This window comes from Salminus brasiliensis, chromosome 3 (genome assembly GCF_030463535.1).
Source record: "Salminus brasiliensis chromosome 3, fSalBra1.hap2, whole genome shotgun sequence".
NCBI classification, from domain to species: domain Eukaryota; kingdom Metazoa; phylum Chordata; class Actinopteri; order Characiformes; family Bryconidae; genus Salminus; species Salminus brasiliensis.
Genome location: NC_132880.1, coordinates 49517499 through 49541812, shown reverse-complemented (window position 1 = coordinate 49541812; position 24314 = coordinate 49517499). Strand labels below are relative to the sequence as shown.

Below are 24314 nucleotides of genomic sequence, written 5' to 3'. Positions count from 1 at the left end.
AGACCTTTTGTTTCTTCTTAGCCCCATTGCATGTACAGAGTGTGGATGGATAGGCGGTTTAGGGCTTGAAAGAGTCTTTCTGCAGATCACAGTGCAGCTGTTGTCCCTGGTGGTCTAGTGGCTAGGATTTGGCGCTCTCACCGCCGCGGCCCGGGTTCGATTCCCGGTCAGAGAAGTCCTCTGTTTCTTTTTGACAAAGTGGATGAGTCGGATTCTGTTGTGATTTGCCAAGCTTAGGGATTTAGCCAAATGACAAAGAAAATAAGATGTCCTTCGAGCCGGATTTGAACCAGCGACCTAAGGATGGCCATTTTAATACTTACAGTCCTACGCTCTACCAACTGAGCTATCGAAGGCAACCTAACACACCCCTTGAAATGCAAGTCAAATGGGAACATGGAAATGCTGTATTGCTTTGTGCCATCAATCCACTTGATTAGCCTTGAGAAACTTGCTTTAAATCAAAATCCTGGAGAGTGCAGCTGATCCATTGGACTTCACAACTTGCAACTCAGGTATCAATGGCAGCAGAGTGCCTTGAGGACTTCATTTCTTTCAAAGCTGCACTTCATCTGATCTCCAAACAGAGGGCCCTGTACTCTGCTCAAGATGTTGAGTGCAAAAGAAATACAGGCTTTGCCTTGAGAATCTTGCTTTAAATCAAAATCCTGGAGAGTGCAGCTGATCCATTGGACTTCACAACTTGCAACTCAGGTATCAATGGCAGCAGAGTGCCTTGAGGACTTGATTTCTTTCAAAGCTGCACTTCATCTGATTTCCAAACAGAGGGCCCCATACTCTGCTTAAGATGTTGAGTGCAAAAGCAATACAGGCTTTGCCTTGAGAATCTTGCTTTAAATCAAAATCCTGGAGAGTGCAGCTGATCCATTGGACTTCACAACTTGCAACTCAGGTATCAATGGCAGCAGAGTGCCTTGAGGACTTGATTTCTTTCAAAGCTGCACTTCATCTGATCTCCAAACAGAGGGCCCCGTACTCTGCTCAAGATGTTGAGTGCAAAAGAAATACAGGCTTTGCCTTGAGAATCTTGTTTTAAATCAAAATCCTGGAGAGTGCAGCTGATCCATTGGACTTCACAACTTGCAACTCAGGTATCAATGGCAGCAGAGTGCCTTGAGGACTTGATTTCTTTCAAAGCTCCACTTCATCTGATCTCCAAACAGAGGGCCCTGTACTCTGCTCAAGATGTTGAGTGGAATAGAAATACAGGCTTTGCCTTGAGAATCTTGCTTTAAATCAAAATCCTGGAGAGTGCAGCTGATCCATTGGACTTCACAACTTGCAACTCAGGTATCAATGGCAGCAGAGTGCCTTGAGGACTTGATTTGTTTCAAAGCTGCACTTCATCTGATCTCCAAACAGAGGGCCCCGTACTCTGCTCAGGATGCTGAGTGGAAAAGAAATACAGGCTTTGCCTTGAGAATCTTGCTTTAATGCTGTATTGCTTTGTGCCATCAATCCACTTGATTAGCCTTGAGAAACTTGCTTTAAATCAAAATCCTGGAGAGTCCAGCTGATCCATTGGACTTCACAACTTGCAACTCAGGTATCAATGGCAGCAGAGTGCCTTGAGGACTTCATTTCTTTCAAAGCTGCACTTCATCTGATCTCCAAACAGAGGGCCCTGTACTCTGCTCAAGATGTTGAGTGGAATAGAAATACAGGCTTTGCCTTGAGAATCTTGCTTTACGTCAAAATCCTGGAGAGTCCAGCTGATCCATTGGACTTCATAACTTGCAACTCAGGTATCAATGGCAGCAGAGTGCCTTGAGGACTTGATTTGTTTCAAAGCTGCACTTCATCTGATCTCCAAACAGAGGGCCCTGTACTCTGCTCAAGATGTTGAGTGGAATAGAAATACAGGCTTTGCCTTGAGAATCTTGCTTTAAATCAAAATCCTGGAGAGTGCAGCTGATCCATTAGACTTCACAATTTGCAACTCAGGTATCAATGGCAGCAGAGTGCCTTGAGGACTTGATTTGTTTCAAAGCTGCACTTCATCTGATCTCCAAACAGAGGGCCCCGTACTCTGCTCAGGATGCTGACTGGAAAAGAAATACAGGCTTTGCCTTCAGAATCTTGCTTTAATGCTGTATTGCTTTGTGCCATCAATCCACTTGATTAGCCTTGAGAAACTTGCTTTAAATCAAAATCCTGGAGAGTCCAGCTGATCCATTGGACTTCACAACTTGCAACTCAGGTATCAATGGCAGCAGAGTGCCTTGAGGACTTGATTTCTTTCAAAGCTGCACTTCATCTGATCTCCAAACAGAGGGCCCTGTACTCTGCTCAAGATGTTGAGTGGAATAGAAATACAGGCTTTGCCTTGAGAATCTTGCTTTAAATCAAAATCCTGGAGAGTGCAGCTGATCCATTGGACTTCACAACTTGCAACTCAGGTATCAATGGCAGCAGAGTGCCTTGAGGACTTGATTTGTTTTAAAGCTGCACTTCATCTGATCTCCAAACAGAGGGCCCCGTACTCTGCTCAGGATGTTGAGTGGAAAAGAAATACAGGCTTTGCCTACAGGCTGACTCCTTGCAGCAGCGTGTCAATTACGTCTTAGACCTTTTGTTTCTTCTTAGCCCCATTGCATGTACAGAGTGTGGATGGATAGGCGGTTTAGGGCTTGAAAGAGTCTTTCTCCATGTCGCAGTGCAGCTGTTGTCCCTGGTGGTCTAGTGGCTAGGATTCGACACTCTCACCGCCGCGGCCTGGGTTAGATTCCCGGTCAGGGAAGTCCTCTGTTTCTTTTTGACAAAGTGGATGAGTCGGATTCTGTTGTGATTTGCCAAGCTTAGGGGTTTAGCCAAATGACAAAGAAAATAAGATGTCCTTCGAGCCGGATTTGAACCAGCGACCTAATGATGGCCAATTTAACACCTACAGTCCTCCGCTCTACCAACTGAGCTATCGAAGGCAGCCGAACAAACCCCTTGAAATGCAAGTCAAATGGGAACATGGAAATGCTGTATTGCTTTGTGCCATCAATCCACTTGATTAGCCTTGAGAAACTTGCTTTAAATCAAAATCCTGGAGAGTCCAGCTGATCCATTGGACGTCACAACTTGCAACTCAGGTATCAATGGCAGCAGAGTGCCTTGAGGACTTCATTTGTTTCAAAACTGCACTTCATCTGATCTCCAAACAGAGGGCCCTGTACTCTGCTCAAGATGTTGAGTGGAATAGAAATACAGGCTTTGCCTTGAGAATCTTGCTTTAAATCAAAATCCTGGAGAGTCCAGCTGATCCATTGGACTTCACAACTTGCAACTCAGGTATCAATGGTAGCAGAGTGCCTTGAGGACTTGATTTCTTTCAAAGCTGCACTTCATCTGATCTCCAAACAGAGGGCCCTGTACTCTGCTCAAGATGTTGAGTGCAAAAGAAATACAGGCTTTGCCTTGAGAATCTTGCTTTAAATCAAAATCCTGGAGAGTGCAGCTGATCCATTGGACTTCACAACTTGCAACTCAGGTATCAATGGCAGCAGAGTGCCTTGAGGACTTGATTTGTTTCAAAGCTGCACTTCATCTGATCTCCAAACAGAGGGCCCCGTACTCTGCTCAGGATGCTGACTGGAAAAGAAATACAGGCTTTGCCTTCAGAATCTTGCTTTAATGCTGTATTGCTTTGTGCCATCAATCCACTTGATTAGCCTTGAGAAACTTGCTTTAAATCAAAATCCTGGAGAGTCCAGCTGATCCATTGGACTTCACAACTTGCAACTCAGGTATCAATGGCAGCAGAGTGCCTTGAGGACTTGATTTCTTTCAAAGCTGCACTTCATCTGATCTCCAAACAGAGGGCCTTGTACTCTGCTCAAGATGTTGAGTGGAATAGAAATACAGGCTTTGCCTTGAGAATCTTGCTTTAAATCAAAATCCTGGAGAGTGCAGCTGATCCATTGGACTTCACAACTTGCAACTCAGGTATCAATGGCAGCAGAGTGCCTTGAGGACTTGATTTGTTTTAAAGCTGCACTTCATCTGATCTCCAAACAGAGGGCCCCGTACTCTGCTCAGGATGTTGAGTGGAAAAGAAATACAGGCTTTGCCTACAGGCTGACTCCTTGCAGCAGCGTGTCAATTACGTCTTAGACCTTTTGTTTCTTCTTAGCCCCATTGCATGTACAGAGTGTGGATGGATAGGCGGTTTAGGGCTTGAAAGAGTCTTTCTCCATGTCGCAGTGCAGCTGTTGTCCCTGGTGGTCTAGTGGCTAGGATTCGACACTCTCACCGCCGCGGCCTGGGTTAGATTCCCGGTCAGGGAAGTCCTCTGTTTCTTTTTGACAAAGTGGATGAGTCGGATTCTGTTGTGATTTGCCAAGCTTAGGGGTTTAGCCAAATGACAAAGAAAATAAGATGTCCTTCGAGCCGGATTTGAACCAGCGACCTAAGGATGGCCAATTTAACACCTACAGTCCTCCGCTCTACCAACTGAGCTATCGAAGGCAGCCGAACAAACCCCTTGAAATGCAAGTCAAATGGGAACATGGAAATGCTGTATTGCTTTGTGCCATCAATCCACTTGATTAGCCTTGAGAAACTTGCTTTAAATCAAAATCCTGGAGAGTCCAGCTGATCCATTGGACGTCACAACTTGCAACTCAGGTATCAATGGCAGCAGAGTGCCTTGAGGACTTAATTTGTTTCAAAACTGCACTTCATCTGATCTCCAAACAGAGGGCCCTGTACTCTGCTCAAGATGTTGAGTGGAATAGAAATACAGGCTTTGCCTTGAGAATCTTGCTTTAAATCAAAATCCTGGAGAGTCCAGCTGATCCATTGGACTTCACAACTTGCAACTCAGGTATCAATGGTAGCAGAGTGCCTTGAGGACTTGATTTCTTTCAAAGCTGCACTTCATCTGATCTCCAAACAGAGGGCCCTGTACTCTGCTCAAGATGTTGAGTGCAAAAGAAATACAGGCTTTGCCTTGAGAATCTTGCTTTAAATCAAAATCCTGGAGAGTGCAGCTGATCCATTGGACTTCACAACTTGCAACTCAGGTATCAATGGCAGCAGAGTGCCTTGAGGACTTGATTTGTTTTAAAGCTGCACTTCATCTGATCTCCAAACAGAGGGCCCCGTACTCTGCTCAGGATGTTGAGTGGAAAAGAAATACAGGCTTTGCCTACAGGCTGACTCCTTGCAGCAGCGTGTCAATTACGTCTTAGACCTTTTGTTTCTTCTTAGCCCCATTGCATGTACAGAGTGTGGATGGATAGGCGGTTTAGGGCTTGAAAGAGTCTTTCTCCATGTCGCAGTGCAGCTGTTGTCCCTGGTGGTCTAGTGGCTAGGATTCGACGCTCGCACCGCCGCGGCCTGGGCTCGATTCCCGGTCAGGGAAGTAGTCTGTTTCTTTTTGACAAAGTGGATGAGTCGGATTCTGTTGTGATTTGCCAAGCTTAGGGGTTTAGCCAAATGACAAAGAAAATAAGATGTCCTTCGAGCCGGATTTGAACCAGCGACCTAAGGATGGCCAATTTAACACCTACAGTCCTCCGCTCTACCAACTGAGCTATCGAAGGCAGCCGAACACACCCCTTGAAATGCAAGTCAAATGGGAACATGGAAATGCTGTATTGCTTTGTGCCATCAATCCACTTGATTAGCCTTGAGAAACTTGCTTTAAATCAAAATCCTGGAGAGTCCAGCTGATCCATTGGACGTCACAACTTGCAACTCAGGTATCAATGGCAGCAGAGTGCCTTGAGGACTTAATTTGTTTCAAAACTGCACTTCATCTGATCTCCAAACAGAGGGCCCTGTACTCTGCTCAAGATGTTGAGTGGAATAGAAATACAGGCTTTGCCTTGAGAATCTTGCTTTAAATCAAAATCCTGGAGAGTCCAGCTGATCCACTGGACTTCACAACTTGCAACTCAGGTATCAATGGTAGCAGAGTGCCTTGAGGACTTGATTTCTTTCAAAGCTGCACTTCATCTGATCTCCAAACAGAGGGCCCTGTACTCTGCTCAAGATGTTGAGTGGAAAAGAAATACAGGCTTTGCCTACAGGCTGACTCCTTGCAGCAGCGTGTCAATTACGTCTTAGACCTTTTGTTTCTTCTAAGCCCCATTGCATGTACAGAGTGTGGATAGGCGGTTTAGGGCTTGAAAGAGTCTTTCTCCATGTCGTAGTGCAGCTGTTGTCCCTGGTGGTCTAGTGGCTAGGATTCGACACTCGCACCGCCGGGGCCTGGGTTCGATTCCCGGTCAGGGAAGTCGTCTGTTTCTTTTTGACAAAGTGGATGAATCGGATTCTGTTGTGATTTGCCAAGCTTAGGGGTTTAGCCAAATGACAAAGAAAATAAGATGTCCTTCGAGCCGGATTTGAACCAGCGACCTAAGGATGGCCAATTTAACACCTACAGTCCTCCGCTCTACCAACTGAGCTATCGAAGGCAGCCGAACACACCCCTTGAAATGCAAGTCAAATGGGAACATGGAAATGCTGTATTGCTTTGTGCCATCAATCCACTTGATTAGCCTTGAGAAACTTGCTTTAAATCAAAATCCTGGAGAGTCCAGCTGATCCTTTGGACTTCACAACTTGCAACTCAGGTATCAATGGCAGCAGAGTGCCTTGAGGACTTAGTTTGTTTCAAAACTGCACTTCATCTGATCTCCAAACAGAGGGCCCTGTACTCTGCTCAAGATGTTGAGTGGAATAGAAATACAGGCTTTGCCTTGAGAATCTTGCTTTAAATCAAAATCCTGGAGAGTGCAGCTGATCCATTGGACTTCACAACTTGCAACTCAGGTATCAATGGCAGCAGAGTGCCTTGAGGACTTGATTTGTTTCAAAGCTGCACTTCATCTGATCTCTAAACAGAGGGCCCTTACTCTGCTCATGATGTTGAGTGGAAAGAAATACAGGCTTTGCCTACAGGCTGACTCCTTGCAGCAGCGTGTCAATTACGTCTTAGACCTTTTGTTTCTTCTTAGCCCCATTGCATGTACAGAGTGTGGATGGATAGGCGGTTTAGGGCTTGAAAGAGTCTTTCTGCAGGTCGCAGTGCAGCTGTTGTCCCTGGTGGTCTAGTGGCTAGGATTCTGTGCTCTCGCCGCCGCGGCCCGGGTTCGATTCCCGGTCAGAGAAGTCCTCTGTTTCTTTTTGACAAAGTGGATGAGTCGGATTCTGTTGTGATTTGCCAAGCTTAGGGATTTAGCCAAATGACAAAGAAAATAAGATGTCCTTCGAGCCGGATTTGAACCAGCGACCTAAGGATGGCCATTTTAATACCTACAGTCCTACGCTCTACCAACTGAGCTATCGAAGGCAACCACACGCACTCCTTGAAATGCAAGTCAAATGGGAACATGGAAATGCTGTATTGCTTTGTGCCATCAATCCACTTGATTAGCCTTGAGAAACTTGCTTTAAATCAAAATCCTGGAGAGTCCAGCTGATCCATTGGACTTCACAACTTGCAACTCAGGTATCAATGGCAGCAGAGTGCCTTGAGGACTTGATTTCTTTCAAAGCTGCACTTCATCTGATCTCCAAACAGAGGGCCCTGTACTCTGCTCATGATGTTGAGTGGAATAGAAATACAGGCTTTGCCTTGAGAATCTTGCTTTAAATCAAAATCCTGGAGAGTGCAGCTGATCCATTGGACTTCACAACTTGCAACTCAGGTATCAATGGCAGCAGAGTGCCTTGAGGACTTGATTTGTTTTAAAGCTGCACTTCATCTGATCTCCAAACAGAGGGCCCCGTAGTCTGCTCAGGATGTTGAGTGGAAAAGAAATACAGGCTTTGCCTACAGGCTGACTCCTTGCAGCAGCGTGTCAATTACGTCTTAGACCTTTTGTTTCTTCTTAGCCCCATTGCATGTACAGAGTGTGGATGGATAGGCGGTTTAGGGCTTGAAAGAGTCTTTCTCCATGTCGCAGTGCAGCTGTTGTCCCTGGTGGTCTAGTGGCTAGGATTCGACACTCTCACCGCCGCGGCCTGGGTTAGATTCCCGGTCAGGGAAGTCCTCTGTTTCTTTTTGACAAAGTGGATGAGTCGGATTCTGTTGTGATTTGCCAAGCTTAGGGGTTTAGCCAAATGACAAAGAAAATAAGATGTCCTTCGAGCCGGATTTGAACCAGCGACCTAAGGATGGCCAATTTAACACCTACAGTCCTCCGCTCTACCAACTGAGCTATCGAAGGCAGCCGAACAAACCCCTTGAAATGCAAGTCAAATGGGAACATGGAAATGCTGTATTGCTTTGTGCCATCAATCCACTTGATTAGCCTTGAGAAACTTGCTTTAAATCAAAATCCTGGAGAGTCCAGCTGATCCATTGGACGTCACAACTTGCAACTCAGGTATCAATGGCAGCAGAGTGCCTTGAGGACTTAATTTGTTTCAAAACTGCACTTCATCTGATCTCCAAACAGAGGGCCCTGTACTCTGCTCAAGATGTTGAGTGGAATAGAAATACAGGCTTTGCCTTGAGAATCTTGCTTTAAATCAAAATCCTGGAGAGTCCAGCTGATCCATTGGACTTCACAACTTGCAACTCAGGTATCAATGGTAGCAGAGTGCCTTGAGGACTTGATTTCTTTCAAAGCTGCACTTCATCTGATCTCCAAACAGAGGGCCCTGTACTCTGCTCAAGATGTTGAGTGCAAAAGAAATACAGGCTTTGCCTTGAGAATCTTGCTTTAAATCAAAATCCTGGAGAGTGCAGCTGATCCATTGGACTTCACAACTTGCAACTCAGGTATCAATGGCAGCAGAGTGCCTTGAGGACTTGATTTGTTTTAAAGCTGCACTTCATCTGATCTCCAAACAGAGGGCCCCGTACTCTGCTCAGGATGTTGAGTGGAAAAGAAATACAGGCTTTGCCTACAGGCTGACTCCTTGCAGCAGCGTGTCAATTACGTCTTAGACCTTTTGTTTCTTCTTAGCCCCATTGCATGTACAGAGTGTGGATGGATAGGCGGTTTAGGGCTTGAAAGAGTCTTTCTCCATGTCGCAGTGCAGCTGTTGTCCCTGGTGGTCTAGTGGCTAGGATTCGACGCTCGCACCGCCGCGGCCTGGGCTCGATTCCCGGTCAGGGAAGTAGTCTGTTTCTTTTTGACAAAGTGGATGAGTCGGATTCTGTTGTGATTTGCCAAGCTTAGGGGTTTAGCCAAATGACAAAGAAAATAAGATGTCCTTCGAGCCGGATTTGAACCAGCGACCTAAGGATGGCCAATTTAACACCTACAGTCCTCCGCTCTACCAACTGAGCTATCGAAGGCAGCCGAACACACCCCTTGAAATGCAAGTCAAATGGGAACATGGAAATGCTGTATTGCTTTGTGCCATCAATCCACTTGATTAGCCTTGAGAAACTTGCTTTAAATCAAAATCCTGGAGAGTCCAGCTGATCCATTGGACGTCACAACTTGCAACTCAGGTATCAATGGCAGCAGAGTGCCTTGAGGACTTAATTTGTTTCAAAACTGCACTTCATCTGATCTCCAAACAGAGGGCCCTGTACTCTGCTCAAGATGTTGAGTGGAATAGAAATACAGGCTTTGCCTTGAGAATCTTGCTTTAAATCAAAATCCTGGAGAGTCCAGCTGATCCACTGGACTTCACAACTTGCAACTCAGGTATCAATGGTAGCAGAGTGCCTTGAGGACTTGATTTCTTTCAAAGCTGCACTTCATCTGATCTCCAAACAGAGGGCCCTGTACTCTGCTCAAGATGTTGAGTGGAAAAGAAATACAGGCTTTGCCTACAGGCTGACTCCTTGCAGCAGCGTGTCAATTACGTCTTAGACCTTTTGTTTCTTCTAAGCCCCATTGCATGTACAGAGTGTGGATAGGCGGTTTAGGGCTTGAAAGAGTCTTTCTCCATGTCGTAGTGCAGCTGTTGTCCCTGGTGGTCTAGTGGCTAGGATTCGACACTCGCACCGCCGGGGCCTGGGTTCGATTCCCGGTCAGGGAAGTCGTCTGTTTCTTTTTGACAAAGTGGATGAATCGGATTCTGTTGTGATTTGCCAAGCTTAGGGGTTTAGCCAAATGACAAAGAAAATAAGATGTCCTTCGAGCCGGATTTGAACCAGCGACCTAAGGATGGCCAATTTAACACCTACAGTCCTCCGCTCTACCAACTGAGCTATCGAAGGCAGCCGAACACACCCCTTGAAATGCAAGTCAAATGGGAACATGGAAATGCTGTATTGCTTTGTGCCATCAATCCACTTGATTAGCCTTGAGAAACTTGCTTTAAATCAAAATCCTGGAGAGTCCAGCTGATCCTTTGGACTTCACAACTTGCAACTCAGGTATCAATGGCAGCAGAGTGCCTTAAGGACTTAGTTTGTTTCAAAACTGCACTTCATCTGATCTCCAAACAGAGGGCCCTGTACTCTGCTCAAGATGTTGAGTGGAATAGAAATACAGGCTTTGCCTTGAGAATCTTGCTTTAAATCAAAATCCTGGAGAGTGCAGCTGATCCATTGGACTTCACAACTTGCAACTCAGGTATCAATGGCAGCAGAGTGCCTTGAGGACTTGATTTGTTTCAAAGCTGCACTTCATCTGATCTCTAAACAGAGGGCCCTTACTCTGCTCATGATGTTGAGTGGAAAGAAATACAGGCTTTGCCTACAGGCTGACTCCTTGCAGCAGCGTGTCAATTACGTCTTAGACCTTTTGTTTCTTCTTAGCCCCATTGCATGTACAGAGTGTGGATGGATAGGCGGTTTAGGGCTTGAAAGAGTCTTTCTGCAGGTCGCAGTGCAGCTGTTGTCCCTGGTGGTCTAGTGGCTAGGATTCTGTGCTCTCGCCGCCGCGGCCCGGGTTCGATTCCCGGTCAGAGAAGTCCTCTGTTTCTTTTTGACAAAGTGGATGAGTCGGATTCTGTTGTGATTTGCCAAGCTTAGGGATTTAGCCAAATGACAAAGAAAATAAGATGTCCTTCGAGCCGGATTTGAACCAGCGACCTAAGGATGGCCATTTTAATACCTACAGTCCTACGCTCTACCAACTGAGCTATCGAAGGCAACCACACGCACTCCTTGAAATGCAAGTCAAATGGGAACATGGAAATGCTGTATTGCTTTGTGCCATCAATCCACTTGATTAGCCTTGAGAAACTTGCTTTAAATCAAAATCCTGGAGAGTCCAGCTGATCCATTGGACTTCACAACTTGCAACTCAGGTATCAATGGCAGCAGAGTGCCTTGAGGACTTGATTTCTTTCAAAGCTGCACTTCATCTGATCTCCAAACAGAGGGCCCTGTACTCTGCTCATGATGTTGAGTGGAATAGAAATACAGGCTTTGCCTTGAGAATCTTGCTTTAAATCAAAATCCTGGAGAGTGCAGCTGATCCATTGGACTTCACAACTTGCAACTCAGGTATCAATGGCAGCAGAGTGCCTTGAGGACTTGATTTGTTTTAAAGCTGCACTTCATCTGATCTCCAAACAGAGGGCCCCGTAGTCTGCTCAGGATGTTGAGTGGAAAAGAAATACAGGCTTTGCCTACAGGCTGACTCCTTGCAGCAGCGTGTCAATTACGTCTTAGACCTTTTGTTTCTTCTTAGCCCCATTGCATGTACAGAGTGTGGATGGATAGGCGGTTTAGGGCTTGAAAGAGTCTTTCTCCATGTCGCAGTGCAGCTGTTGTCCCTGGTGGTCTAGTGGCTAGGATTCGACACTCTCACCGCCGCGGCCTGGGTTAGATTCCCGGTCAGGGAAGTCCTCTGTTTCTTTTTGACAAAGTGGATGAGTCGGATTCTGTTGTGATATGCCAAGCTTAGGGGTTTAGCCAAATGACAAAGAAAATAAGATGTCTTTCGAGCCAGATTTGAACCAGCGACCTAAGGATGGCCAATTTAACACCTACAGTCCTCCGCTCTACCAACTGAGCTATCGAAGGCAGCCGAACACACCCCTTGAAATGCAAGTCAAATGGGAACATGGAAATGCTGTATTGCTTTGTGCCATCAATCCACTTGATTAGCCTTGAGAAACTTGCTTTAAATCAAAATCCTGGAGAGTCCAGCTGATCCATTGGACGTCACAACTTGCAACTCAGGTATCAATGGCAGCAGAGTGCCTTGAGGACTTAATTTGTTTCAAAACTGCACTTCATCTGATCTCCAAACAGAGGGCCCTGTACTCTGCTCAAGATGTTGAGTGGAATAGAAATACAGGCTTTGCCTTGAGAATCTTGCTTTAAATCAAAATCCTGGAGAGTCCAGCTGATCCATTGGACTTCACAACTTGCAACTCAGGTATCAATGGTAGCAGAGTGCCTTGAGGACTTGATTTCTTTCAAAGCTGCACTTCATCTGATCTCCAAACAGAGGGCCCTGTACTCTGCTCAAGATGTTGAGTGCAAAAGAAATACAGGCTTTGCCTTGAGAATCTTGCTTTAAATCAAAATCCTGGAGAGTGCAGCTGATCCATTGGACTTCACAACTTGCAACTCAGGTATCAATGGCAGCAGAGTGCCTTGAGGACTTGATTTGTTTTAAAGCTGCACTTCATCTGATCTCCAAACAGAGGGCCCCGTACTCTGCTCAGGATGTTGAGTGGAAAAGAAATACAGGCTTTGCCTACAGGCTGACTCCTTGCAGCAGCGTGTCAATTACGTCTTAGACCTTTTGTTTCTTCTTAGCCCCATTGCATGTACAGAGTGTGGATGGATAGGCGGTTTAGGGCTTGAAAGAGTCTTTCTCCATGTCGCAGTGCAGCTGTTGTCCCTGGTGGTCTAGTGGCTAGGATTCGACACTCGCACCGCCGCGGCCTGGGTTCGATTCCCGGTCAGGGAAGTCGTCTGTTTCTTTTTGACAAAGTGGATGAGTCGGATTCTGTTGTGATTTGCCAAGCTTAGGGATTTAGCCAAATGACAAAGAAAATAAGACGTCCTTCGAGCCGGATTTGAACCAGCGACCTAAGGATGGCCAATTTAACACCTACAGTCCTCCGCTCTACCAACTGAGCTATCGAAGGCAGCCGAACACACCCCTTGAAATGCAAGTCAAATGGGAACATGGAAATGCTGTATTGCTTTGTGCCATCAATCCACTTGATTAGCCTTGAGAAACTTGCTTTAAATCAAAATCCTGGAGAGTCCAGCTGATCCATTGGACTTCACAACTTGCAACTCAGGTATCAATGGCAGCAGAGTGCCTTGAGGACTTAATTTGTTTCAAAACTGCACTTCATCTGATCTCCAAACAGAGGGCCCTGTACTCTGCTCAAGATGTTGAGTGGAATAGAAATACAGGCTTTGCCTTGAGAATCTTGCTTTAAATCAAAATCCTGGAGAGTGCAGCTGATCCATTGGACTTCACAACTTGCAACTCAGGTATCTATGGCAGCAGAGTGCCTTGAGGACTTGATTTCTTTCAAAGCTGCACTTCATCTGATCTCTAAACAGAGGGCCCTTACTCTGCTCATGATGTTGAGTGGAAAAGAAATACAGGCTTTGCCTACAGGCTGACTCCTTGCAGCAGCGTGTCAATTACGTCTTAGACCTTTTGTTTCTTCTTAGCCCCATTGCATGTACAGAGTGTGGATGGATAGGCGGTTTAGGGCTTGAAAGAGTCTTTCTCCATGTCGCAGTGCAGCTGTTGTCCCTGGTGGTCTAGTGGCTAGGATTCGACACTCTCACCGCCGCGGCCTGGGTTAGATTCCCGGTCAGGGAAGTCCTCTGTTTCTTTTTGACAAAGTGGATGAGTCGGATTCTGTTGTGATTTGCCAAGCTTAGGGGTTTAGCCAAATGACAAAGAAAATAAGATGTCCTTCGAGCCGGATTTGAACCAGCGACCTAAGGATGGCCAATTTAACACCTACAGTCCTCCGCTCTACCAACTGAGCTATCGAAGGCAGCCGAACACACCCCTTGAAATGCAAGTCAAATGGGAACATGGAAATGCTGTATTGCTTTGTGCCATCAATCCACTTGATTAGCCTTGAGAAACTTGCTTTAAATCAAAATCCTGGAGAGTCCAGCTGATCCATTGGACGTCACAACTTGCAACTCAGGTATCAATGGCAGCAGAGTGCCTTGAGGACCTAATTTGTTTTAAAACTGCACTTCATCTGATCTCCAAACAGAGGGCCCTGTACTCTGCTCAAGATGTTGAGTGGAATAGAAATACAGGCTTTGCCTTGAGAATCTTGCTTTAAATCAAAATCCTGGAGAGTCCAGCTGATCCATTGGACTTCACAACTTGCAACTCAGGTATCAATGGTAGCAGAGTGCCTTGAGGACTTGATTTCTTTCAAAGCTGCACTTCATCTGATCTCCAAACAGAGGGCCCTGTACTCTGCTCAAGATGTTGAGTGCAAAAGAAATACAGGCTTTGCCTTGAGAATCTTGCTTTAAATCAAAATCCTGGAGAGTCCAGCTGATCCATTGGACTTCACAACTTGCAACTCAGGTATCAATGGCAGCAGAGTGCCTTGAGGACTTAATTTGTTTCAAAACTGCACTTCATCTGATCTCCAAACAGAGGGCCCTGTACTCTGCTCAAGATGTTGAGTGGAATAGAAATACAGGCTTTGCCTTGAGAATCTTGCTTTAAATCAAAATCCTGGAGAGTCCAGCTGATCCATTGGACTTCACAACTTGCAACTCAGGTATCAATGGTAGCAGAGTGCCTTGAGGACTTGATTTCTTTCAAAGCTGCACTTCATCTGATCTCCAAACAGAGGGCCCTGTACTCTGCTCAAGATGTTGAGTGCAAAAGAAATACAGGCTTTGCCTTGAGAATCTTGCTTTAAATCAAAATCCTGGAGAGTGCAGCTGATCCATTGGACTTCACAACTTGCAACTCAGGTATCAATGGCAGCAGAGTGCCTTGAGGACTTGATTTGTTTTAAAGCTGCACTTCATCTGATCTCCAAACAGAGGGCCCCGTACTCTGCTCATGATGTTGAGTGGAAAAGAAATACAGGCTTTGCCTACAGGCTGACTCCTTGCAGCAGCGTGTCAATTACGTCTTAGACCTTTTGTTTCTTCTTAGCCCCATTGCATGTACAGAGTGTGGATGGATAGGCGGTTTAGGGCTTGAAAGAGTCTTTCTCCATGTCGCAGTGCAGCTGTTGTCCCTGGTGGTCTAGTGGCTAGGATTTGACACTCGCACCGCCGCGGCCTGGGTTCGATTCCCGGTCAGGGAAGTCGTCTGTTTCTTTTTGACAAAGTGGATGAGTCGGATTCTGTTGTGATTTGCCAAGCTTAGGGATTTAGCCAAATGACAAAGAAAATAAGACGTCCTTCGAGCCGGATTTGAACCAGTGACCTAAGGATGGCCAATTTAACACCTACAGTCCTCCGCTCTACCAACTGAGCTATCGAAGGCAGCCGAACACACCCCTTGAAATGCAAGTCAAATGGGAACATGGAAATGCTGTATTGCTTTGTGCCATCAATCCACTTGATTAGCCTTGAGAAACTTGCTTTAAATCAAAATCCTGGAGAGTCCAGCTGATCCATTGGACTTCACAACTTGCAACTCAGGTATCAATGGCAGCAGAGTGCCTTGAGGACTTAATTTGTTTCAAAACTGCACTTCATCTGATCTCCAAACAGAGGGCCCTGTACTCTGCTCAAGATGTTGAGTGGAATAGAAATACAGGCTTTGCCTTGAGAATCTTGCTTTAAATCAAAATCCTGGAGAGTGCAGCTGATCCATTGGACTTCACAACTTGCAACTCAGGTATCAATGGCAGCAGAGTGCCTTGAGGACTTGATTTCTTTCAAAGCTGCACTTCATCTGATCTCTAAACAGAGGGCCCTTACTCTGCTCATGATGTTGAGTGGAAAAGAAATACAGGCTTTGCCTACAGGCTGACTCCTTGCAGCAGCGTGTCAATTACGTCTTAGACCTTTTGTTTCTTCTTAGCCCCATTGCATGTACAGAGTGTGGATGGATAGGCGGTTTAGGGCTTGAAAGAGTCTTTCTCCATGTCGCAGTGCAGCTGTTGTCCCTGGTGGTCTAGTGGCTAGGATTCGACACTCGCACCGCTGCGGCCTGGGTTCGATTCCCACTCAGGGAAGTCATCTGTTTCTTTTTGACAAAGTGGATGAGTCGGATTCTGTTGTGATTTGCCAAGCTTAGGGATTTAGCCAAATGACAAAGAAAATAAGACGTCCTTCGAGCCGGATTTGAACCAGCGACCTAAGGATGGCCAATTTAACACCTACAGTCCTCCGCTCTACCAACTGAGCTATCGAAGGCAGCTGAACACACCCCTTGAAATGCAAGTCAAATGGGAACATGGAAATGCTGTATTGCTTTGTGCCATCAATCCACTTGATTAGCCTTGAGAAACTTGCTTTACGTCAAAATCCTGGAGAGTCCAGCTGATCCATTGGACGTCACAACTTGCAAATCAGGTATCAATGGCAGCAGAGTGCCTTGAGGACTTAATTTGTTTCAAAACTGCACTTCATCTGATCTCCAAACAGAGGGCCCTGTACTCTGCTCAAGATGTTGAGTGGAATAGAAATACAGGCTTTGCCTTGAGAATCTTGCTTTAAATCAAAATCCTGGAGAGTCCAGCTGATCCATTGGACTTCACAACTTGCAACTCAGGTATCAATGGTAGCAGAGTGCCTTGAGGACTTGATTTCTTTCAAAGCTGCACTTCATCTGATCTCCAAACAGAGGGCCCTGTACTCTGCTCAAGATGTTGAGTGCAAAAGAAATACAGGCTTTGCCTTGAGAATCTTGCTTTAAATCAAAATCCTGGAGAGTGCAGCTGATCCATTGGACTTCACAACTTGCAACTCAGGTATCAATGGCAGCAGAGTGCCTTGAGGACTTGATTTGTTTTAAAGCTGCACTTCATCTGATCTCCAAACAGAGGGCCCCGTACTCTGCTCAGGATGTTGAGTGGAAAAGAAATACAGGCTTTGCCTACAGGCTGACTCCTTGCAGCAGCGTGTCAATTACGTCTTAGACCTTTTGTTTCTTCTTAGCCCCATTGCATGTACAGAGTGTGGATGGATAGGCGGTTTAGGGCTTGAAAGAGTCTTTCTCCATGTCGCAGTGCAGCTGTTGTCCCTGGTGGTCTAGTGGCTAGGATTCGACACTCTCACCGCCGCGGCCTGGGTTAGATTCCCGGTCAGGGAAGTCCTCTGTTTCTTTTTGACAAAGTGGATGAGTCGGATTCTGTTGTGATTTGCCAAGCTTAGGGGTTTAGCCAAATGACAAAGAAAATAAGATGTCCTTCAAGCCGGATTTGAACCAGCGACCTAAGGATGGCCAATTTAACACCTACAGTCCTCCGCTCTACCAACTGAGCTATCGAAGGCAGCCGAACACACCCCTTGAAATGCAAGTCAAATGGGAACATGGAAATGCTGTATTGCTTTGTGCCATCAATCCACTTGATTAGCCTTGAGAAACTTGCTTTAAATCAAAATCCTGGAGAGTCCAGCTGATCCATTGGACGTCACAACTTGCAACTCAGGTATCAATGGCAGCAGAGTGCCTTGAGGACTTAATTTGTTTCAAAACTGCACTTCATCTGATCTCCAAACAGAGGGCCCTGTACTCTGCTCAAGATGTTGAGTGGAATAGAAATACAGGCTTTGCCTTGAGAATCTTGCTTTAAATCAAAATCCTGGAGAGTCCAGCTGATCCATTGGACTTCACAACTTGCAACTCAGGTATCAATGGTAGCAGAGTGCCTTGAGGACTTGATTTCTTTCAAAGCTGCACTTCATCTGATCTCCAAACAGAGGGCCCTGTACTCTGCTCAAGATGTTGAGTGCAAAAGAAATACAGGCTTTGCCTTGAGAATCTTGCTTTAAATCAAAATCCTGGAGAGTCCAGCTGATCCATTGGACTTCACAACTTGCAACTCAGGTATCAATGGCAGCAGAGTGCCTTGAGGACTTGATTTGTTTCAAAGCTGCACTTCATCTGATCTCTAAACATAGGGCCCTTACTCTGCTCATGATGTTGAGTGGAAAGAAATACAGGCTTTGCCTACAGGCTGACTCCTTGCAGCAGCGTGTCAATTACGTCTTAGACCTTTTGTTTCTTCTTAGCCCCATTGCATGTACAGAGTGTGGATGGATAGGCGGTTTAGGGCTTGAAAGAGTCTTTCTGCAGGTCGCAGTGCAGCTGTTGTCCCTGGTGGTCTAGTGGCTAGGATTCTGTGCTCTCGCCGCCGCGGCCCGGGTTCGATTCCCGGTCAGAGAAGTCCTCTGTTTCTTTTTGACAAAGTGGATGAGTCGGATTCTGTTGTGATTTGCCAAGCTTAGGGATTTAGCCAAATGACAAAGAAAATAAGATGTCCTTCGAGCCGGATTTGAACCAGCGACCTAAGGATGGCCATTTTAATACCTACAGTCCTACGCTCTACCAACTGAGCTATCGAAGGCAACCACACGCACTCCTTGAAATGCAAGTCAAATGGGAACATGGAAATGCTGTATTGCTTTGTGCCATCAATCCACTTGATTAGCCTTGAGAAACTTGCTTTAAATCAAAATCCTGGAGAGTCCAGCTGATCCATTGGACTTCACAACTTGCAACTCAGGTATCAATGGCAGCAGAGTGCCTTGAGGACTTGATTTCTTTCAAAGCTGCACTTCATCTGATCTCCAAACAGAGGGCCCTGTACTCTGCTCAAGATGTTGAGTGGAATAGAAATACAGGCTTTGCCTTGAGAATCTTGCTTTAAATCAAAATCCTGGAGAGTGCAGCTGATCCATTGGACTTCACAACTTGCAACTCAGGTATCAATGGCAGCAGAGTGCCTTGAGGACTTGATTTGTTTTAAAGCTGCACTTCATCTGATCTCCAAACAGAGGGCCCCGTACTCTGCTCAGGATGTTGAGTGGTAAAGAAATACAGGCTTTGCCTACAGGCTGACTCCTTGCAGCAGCGTGTCAATTACGTCTTAGACCTTTTGTTTCTTCTTAGCCCCATTGCATGTACAGAGTGTGGATGGATAGGCGGTTTAGGGCTTGAAAGAGTCTTTCTCCATGTCGCAGTGCAGCTGTTGTCCCTGGTGGTCTAGTGGCTAGGATTCGACACTCTCACCGCCGCGGCTTGGGTTAGATTCCCGGTCAGGGAAGTCCTCTGTTTCTTTTTGACAAAGTGGATGAGTCGGATTCTGTTGTGATTTGCCAAGCTTAGGGGTTTAGCCAAATGACAAAGAAAATAAGATGTCCTTCGAGCCGGATTTGAACCAGCGACCTAAGGATGGCCAATTTAACACCTACAGTCCTCCGCTCTACCAACTGAGCTATCGAAGGATGCCGAACACACCCCTTGAAATGCAAGTCAAATGGGAACATGGAAATGCTGTATTGCTTTGTGCCATCAATCCACTTGATTAGCCTTGAGAAACTTGCTTTAAATCAAAATCCTGGAGAGTCCAGCTGATCCATTGGACGTCACAACTTGCAACTCAGGTATCAATGGCAGCAGAGTGCCTTGAGGACTTGATTTCTTTCAAAGCTGCACTTCATCTGATCTCCAAACAGAGGGCCCTGTACTCTGCTCAAGATGTTGAGTGCAAAAGAAATACAGGCTTTGCCTTGAGAATCTTGCTTTAAATCAAAATCCTGGAGAGTGCAGCTGATCCATTGGACTTCACAACTTGCAACTCAGGTATCAATGGCAGCAGAGTGCCTTGAGGACTTGATTTGTTTCAAAGCTGCACTTCATCTGATCTCCAAACAGAGGGCCCCGTACTCTGCTCAGGATGCTGACTGGAAAAAAATACAGGCTTTGCCTTCAGAATCTTGCTTTAATGCTGTATTGCTTTGTGCCATCAATCCACTTGATTAGCCTTGAGAAACTTGCTTTAAATCAAAATCCTGGAGAGTGCAGCTGATCCATTGGACTTTACAACTTGCAACTCAGGTATCAATGGCAGCAGAGTGCCTTGAGGACTTGATTTCTTTCAAAGCGTCACTTCATCTGATCTCCAAACAGAGTGCCCTGTACTCTGCTCAAGATGTTGAGTGGAATAGAAATACAGGCTTTGCCTTGAGAATCTTGCTTTACGTCAAAATCCTGGAGAGTCCAGCTGATCCATTGGACTTCACAACTTGCAACTCAGGTATCAATGGCAGCAGAGTGCCTTGAGTACTTGATTTGTTTCAAGCTGCACTTCATCTGATCTCCAAACAGAGGGCCCTGTACTCTGCTCAAGATGTTGAGTGCAAAAGAAATACAGGCTTTGCCTTGAGAATCTTGCTTTAAATCAAAATCCTGGAGAGTCCAGCTGATCCATTGGACTTCACAACTTGCAACTCAGGTATCAATGGCAGCAGAGTGCCTTGAGGACTTGATTTGTTTTAAAGCTGCTCTTCATCTGATCTCCAAACAGAGGTCCCTGTACTCTGCTCAAGATGTTGAGTGGAATAGAAATACAGGCTTTGCCTTGAGAATCTTGCTTTAATGCTGTATTGCTTTGTGCCATCAATCCACTTGATTAGCCTTGAGAAACTTGCTTTAAATCAAAATCCTGGAGAGTGCAGCTGATCCATTGGACTTCACAACTTGCAACTCAGGTATCAATGGCAGCAGAGTGCCTTGAGGACTTGATTTCTTTTAAAGCTGCACTTCATCTGATCTCCAAACAGAGGGCCCCGTACTCTGCTCAAGATGTTGAGTGCAATAGAAATACAGGCTTTGCCTTGAGAATCTTGCTTTAAATCAAAATCCTGGAGAGTGCAGCTGATCCATTGGACTTCACAACTTGCAAGTCAGGTATCAATGGCAGCAGAGTGCCTTGAGGACTTGATTTGTTTCAAAGCTGCACTTCATCTGATCTCTAAACAGAGGGCCCTTACTCTGCTCATGATGTTGAGTGGAAAAGAAATACAGGCTTTGCCTACAGGCTGACTCCTTGCAGCAGCGTGTGAATTACGTCTTAGACCTTTTGTTTCTTCTTAGCCCCATTGCATGTACAGAGTGTGGATGGATAGGCGGTTTAGGGCTTGAAAGAGTCTTTCTGCAGGTCGCAGTGCAGCTGTTGTCCCTGGTGGTCTAGTGGCTAGGATTCGGCGCTCTCACCGCCGCGGTCCGGGTTCGATTCCCGGTCAGAGAAGTCCTCTGTTTCTTTTTGACAAAGTGGATGAGTCGGATTCTGTTGTGATTTGCCAAGCTTAGGGATTTAGCCAAATGACAAAGAAAATAAGATGTCCTTCAAGCCGGATTTGAACCAGCGACCTAAGGATGGCCATTTTAATACCTACAGTCCTCCGCTCTACCAACTGAGCTATCGAAGGCAACCGAACACACCCCTTGAAATGCAAGTCAAATGGGAACATGGAAATGCTGTATTGCTTTGTGCCATCAATCCACTTGATTAGCCTTGAGAAACTTGCTTTATATCAAAATCCTGGAGAGTCCAGCTGATCCATTGGACTTCACAACTTGCAACTCAGGTATCAATGGCAGCAGAGTGCCTTGAGGACTTGATTTCTTTCAAAGCTGCACTTCATCTGATCTCCAAACAGAGGGCCCTGTACTCTGCTCAAGATGTTGAGTGGAATAGAAATACAGGCTTTGCCTTGAGAATCTTGCTTTACGTCAAAATCCTGGAGAGTCCAGCTGATCCATTGGACTTCGCAGCTTGCAACTCAGGTATCAATGGCAGCAGAGTGCCTTGAGGACTTGATTTGTTTCAAAGCTGCACTTCATCTGATCTCCAAACAGAGGGCCCTGTACTCTGCTCAAGATGTTGAGTGCAAAAGAAATACAGGCTTTGCCTTGAGAATCTTGCTTTAAATCAAAATCCTGGAGAGTGCAGCTGATCCATTGGACTTCACAACTTGCAACTCAGGTATCAATGGCAGCAGAGTGCCTTGAGGACTTGATTTGTTTCAAAGCTGCACTTCATCTGATCTCCAAACAGAGGGCCCCGTACTCTGCTCAGGATGCTGACTGGAAAAGAAATACAGGCTTTGCCTTGAGAATCTTGCTTTAATGCTGTATTGCTTTGTGCCATCAATCCACTTGATTAGCCTTGAGAAACTTGCTTTAAATCAAAATCCTGGAGAGTGCAGCTGATCCATTGGACTTTACAACTTGCAACTCAGGTATCAATGGCAGCAGAGTGCCTTGAGGACTTGATTTCTTTCAAAGCGTCACTTCATCTGATCTCCAAACAGAGGGCCCTGTACTCTGCTCAAGATGTTGAGTGGAATAGAAATACAGGCTTTGCCTTGAGAATCTTGCTTTACGTCAAAATCCTGGAGAGTCCAGCTGATCCATTGGACTTCACAACTTGCAACTCAGGTATCAATGGCAGCAGAGTGCCTTGAGGACTTGATTTGTTTCAAGCTGCACTTCATCTGATCTCCAAACAGAGGGCCCTGTACTCTGCTCAAGATGTTGAGTGCAAAAGAAATACAGGCTTTGCCTTGAGAATCTTGCTTTAAATCAAAATCCTGGAGAGTCCAGCTGATCCATTGGACTTCACAACTTGCAACTCAGGTATCAATGGCAGCAGAGTGCCTTGAGGACTTGATTTGTTTTAAAGCTGCACTTCATCTGATCTCCAAACAGAGGTCCCTGTACTCTGCTCAAGATGTTGAGTGGAATAGAAATACAGGCTTTGCCTTGAGAATCTTGCTTTAATGCTGTATTGCTTTGTGCCATCAATCCACTTGATTAGCCTTGAGAAACTTGCTTTAAATCAAAATCCTGGAGAGTGCAGCTGATCCATTGGACTTCACAACTTGCAACTCAGGTATCAATGGCAGCAGAGTGCCTTGAGGACTTGATTTCTTTTAAAGCTGCACTTCATCTGATCTCCAAACAGAGGGCCCCGTACTCTGCTCAAGATGTTGAGTGCAATAGAAATACAGGCTTTGCCTTGAGAATCTTGCTTTAAATCAAAATCCTGGAGAGTGCAGCTGATCCATTGGACTTCACAACTTGCAACTCAGGTATCAATGGCAGCAGAGTGCCTTGAGGACTTGATTTGTTTCAAAGCTGCACTTCATCTGATCTCTAAACAGAGGGCCCTTACTCTGCTCATGATGTTCAGTGGAAAAGAAATACAGGCTTTGCCTACAGGCTGACTCCTTGCAGCAGCGTGTCAATTACGTCTTAGACCTTTTGTTTCTTCTTAGCCCCATTGCATGTACAGAGTGTGGATGGATAGGCGGTTTAGGGCTTGAAAGAGTCTTTCTGCAGGTCGCAGTGCAGCTGTTGTCCCTGGTGGTCTAGTGGCTAGGATTCGGCGCTCTCACCGCTGCGGCCCGGGTTCGATTCCCGGTCAGAGAAGTCCTATGTTTCTTTTTGACAAAGTGGATGAGTCGGATTCTGTTGTGATTTGCCAAGCTTAGGGATTTAGCCAAATGACAAAGAAAATAAGATGTCCATCAAGCCGGATTTGAACCAGCGACCTAAGGATGGCCATTTTAATACCTACAGTCCTCCACACTACCAACTGAGCTATCGAAGGCAACCGAACACACCCCTTGAAATGCAAGTCAAATGGGAACATGGAAATGCTGTATTGCTTTGTGCCATCAATCCACTTGATTAGCCTTGAGAAACTTGCTTTAAATCAAAATCCTGGAGAGTCCAGCTGATCCATTGGACTTCACAACTTGCAACTCAGGTATCAATGGCAGCAGAGTGCCTTGAGGACTTGATTTCTTTCAAAGCTGCACTTCATCTGATCTCCAAACAGAGGGCCCTGTACTCTGCTCAAGATGTTGAGTGGAATAGAAATACAGGCTTTGCCTTGAGAATCTTGCTTTAAATCAAAATCCTGGAGAGTGCAGCTGATCCATTGGACTTCACAACTTGCAACTCAGGTATCAATGGCAGCAGAGTGCCTTGAGGACTTGATTTCTTTCAAAGCTGCACTTCATCTGATCTCCAAACAGAGGGCCCCATACTCTGCTCAAGATGTTGAGTGCAAAAGAAATACAGGCTTTGCCTTGAGAATGTTGCTTTAAATCAAAATCCTGGAGAGTGCAGCTGATCCATTGGACTTCACAACTTGCAACTCAGGTATCAATGGCAGCAGAGTGCCTTGAGGACTTGATTTGTTTTAAAGCTGGACTTCATCTGATCTCCAAACAGAGGGCCCCGTACTCTGCTCAGGATGTTGAGTGGAAAAGAAATACAGGCTTTGCCTACAGGCTGACTCCTTGCAGCAGCGTGTCAATTACGTCTTAGACCTTTTGTTTCTTCTTAGCCCCATTGCATGTACAGAGTGTGGATGGATAGGCGGTTTAGGGCTTGAAAGAGTCTTTCTCCATGTCGCAGTGCAGCTGTTGTCCCTGGTGGTCTAGTGGCTAGGATTCGACGCTCTCACCGCCGCGGCCCGGGTTCGATTCCCGG

At 45.8% G+C, this 24314-nt stretch overlaps 12 non-coding genes across 12 annotated transcripts; all 12 read right to left on the bottom strand.

Moving 5' to 3' along the window:
• Positions 1–4389: 4389 nt before the first annotated feature.
• On the bottom strand, positions 4390–4476 carry trnay-gua (transfer RNA tyrosine (anticodon GUA)). The gene is given in 2 exon segments: positions 4390–4425; positions 4440–4476. It is a non-coding gene; the product is annotated as a tRNA-Tyr (tRNA).
• A 992-nt stretch (positions 4477–5468) lies between these two features.
• Positions 5469–5555, bottom strand: trnay-gua (transfer RNA tyrosine (anticodon GUA)). The gene is given in 2 exon segments: positions 5469–5504; positions 5519–5555. It is a non-coding gene; the product is annotated as a tRNA-Tyr (tRNA).
• A 789-nt stretch (positions 5556–6344) lies between these two features.
• On the bottom strand, positions 6345–6431 carry trnay-gua (transfer RNA tyrosine (anticodon GUA)). Its single transcript is given in 2 exon segments — positions 6345–6380; positions 6395–6431. It is a non-coding gene; the product is annotated as a tRNA-Tyr (tRNA).
• A 1671-nt stretch (positions 6432–8102) lies between these two features.
• On the bottom strand, positions 8103–8189 carry trnay-gua (transfer RNA tyrosine (anticodon GUA)). Its single transcript is given in 2 exon segments — positions 8103–8138; positions 8153–8189. It is a non-coding gene; the product is annotated as a tRNA-Tyr (tRNA).
• Positions 8190–9181: 992 nt separating this feature from the next.
• trnay-gua (transfer RNA tyrosine (anticodon GUA)) lies at positions 9182–9268 on the bottom strand. The gene is given in 2 exon segments: positions 9182–9217; positions 9232–9268. It is a non-coding gene; the product is annotated as a tRNA-Tyr (tRNA).
• Positions 9269–10057: 789 nt separating this feature from the next.
• trnay-gua (transfer RNA tyrosine (anticodon GUA)) lies at positions 10058–10144 on the bottom strand. Its single transcript is given in 2 exon segments — positions 10058–10093; positions 10108–10144. It is a non-coding gene; the product is annotated as a tRNA-Tyr (tRNA).
• Positions 10145–12894: 2750 nt separating this feature from the next.
• Positions 12895–12981, bottom strand: trnay-gua (transfer RNA tyrosine (anticodon GUA)). Its single transcript is given in 2 exon segments — positions 12895–12930; positions 12945–12981. It is a non-coding gene; the product is annotated as a tRNA-Tyr (tRNA).
• A 792-nt stretch (positions 12982–13773) lies between these two features.
• Positions 13774–13860, bottom strand: trnay-gua (transfer RNA tyrosine (anticodon GUA)). The gene is given in 2 exon segments: positions 13774–13809; positions 13824–13860. It is a non-coding gene; the product is annotated as a tRNA-Tyr (tRNA).
• A 2269-nt stretch (positions 13861–16129) lies between these two features.
• On the bottom strand, positions 16130–16216 carry trnay-gua (transfer RNA tyrosine (anticodon GUA)). The gene is given in 2 exon segments: positions 16130–16165; positions 16180–16216. It is a non-coding gene; the product is annotated as a tRNA-Tyr (tRNA).
• Positions 16217–17208: 992 nt separating this feature from the next.
• Positions 17209–17295, bottom strand: trnay-gua (transfer RNA tyrosine (anticodon GUA)). Its single transcript is given in 2 exon segments — positions 17209–17244; positions 17259–17295. It is a non-coding gene; the product is annotated as a tRNA-Tyr (tRNA).
• A 1870-nt stretch (positions 17296–19165) lies between these two features.
• trnay-gua (transfer RNA tyrosine (anticodon GUA)) lies at positions 19166–19252 on the bottom strand. Its single transcript is given in 2 exon segments — positions 19166–19201; positions 19216–19252. It is a non-coding gene; the product is annotated as a tRNA-Tyr (tRNA).
• Positions 19253–21151: 1899 nt separating this feature from the next.
• trnay-gua (transfer RNA tyrosine (anticodon GUA)) lies at positions 21152–21238 on the bottom strand. Its single transcript is given in 2 exon segments — positions 21152–21187; positions 21202–21238. It is a non-coding gene; the product is annotated as a tRNA-Tyr (tRNA).
• Positions 21239–24314: the final 3076 nt, after the last annotated feature.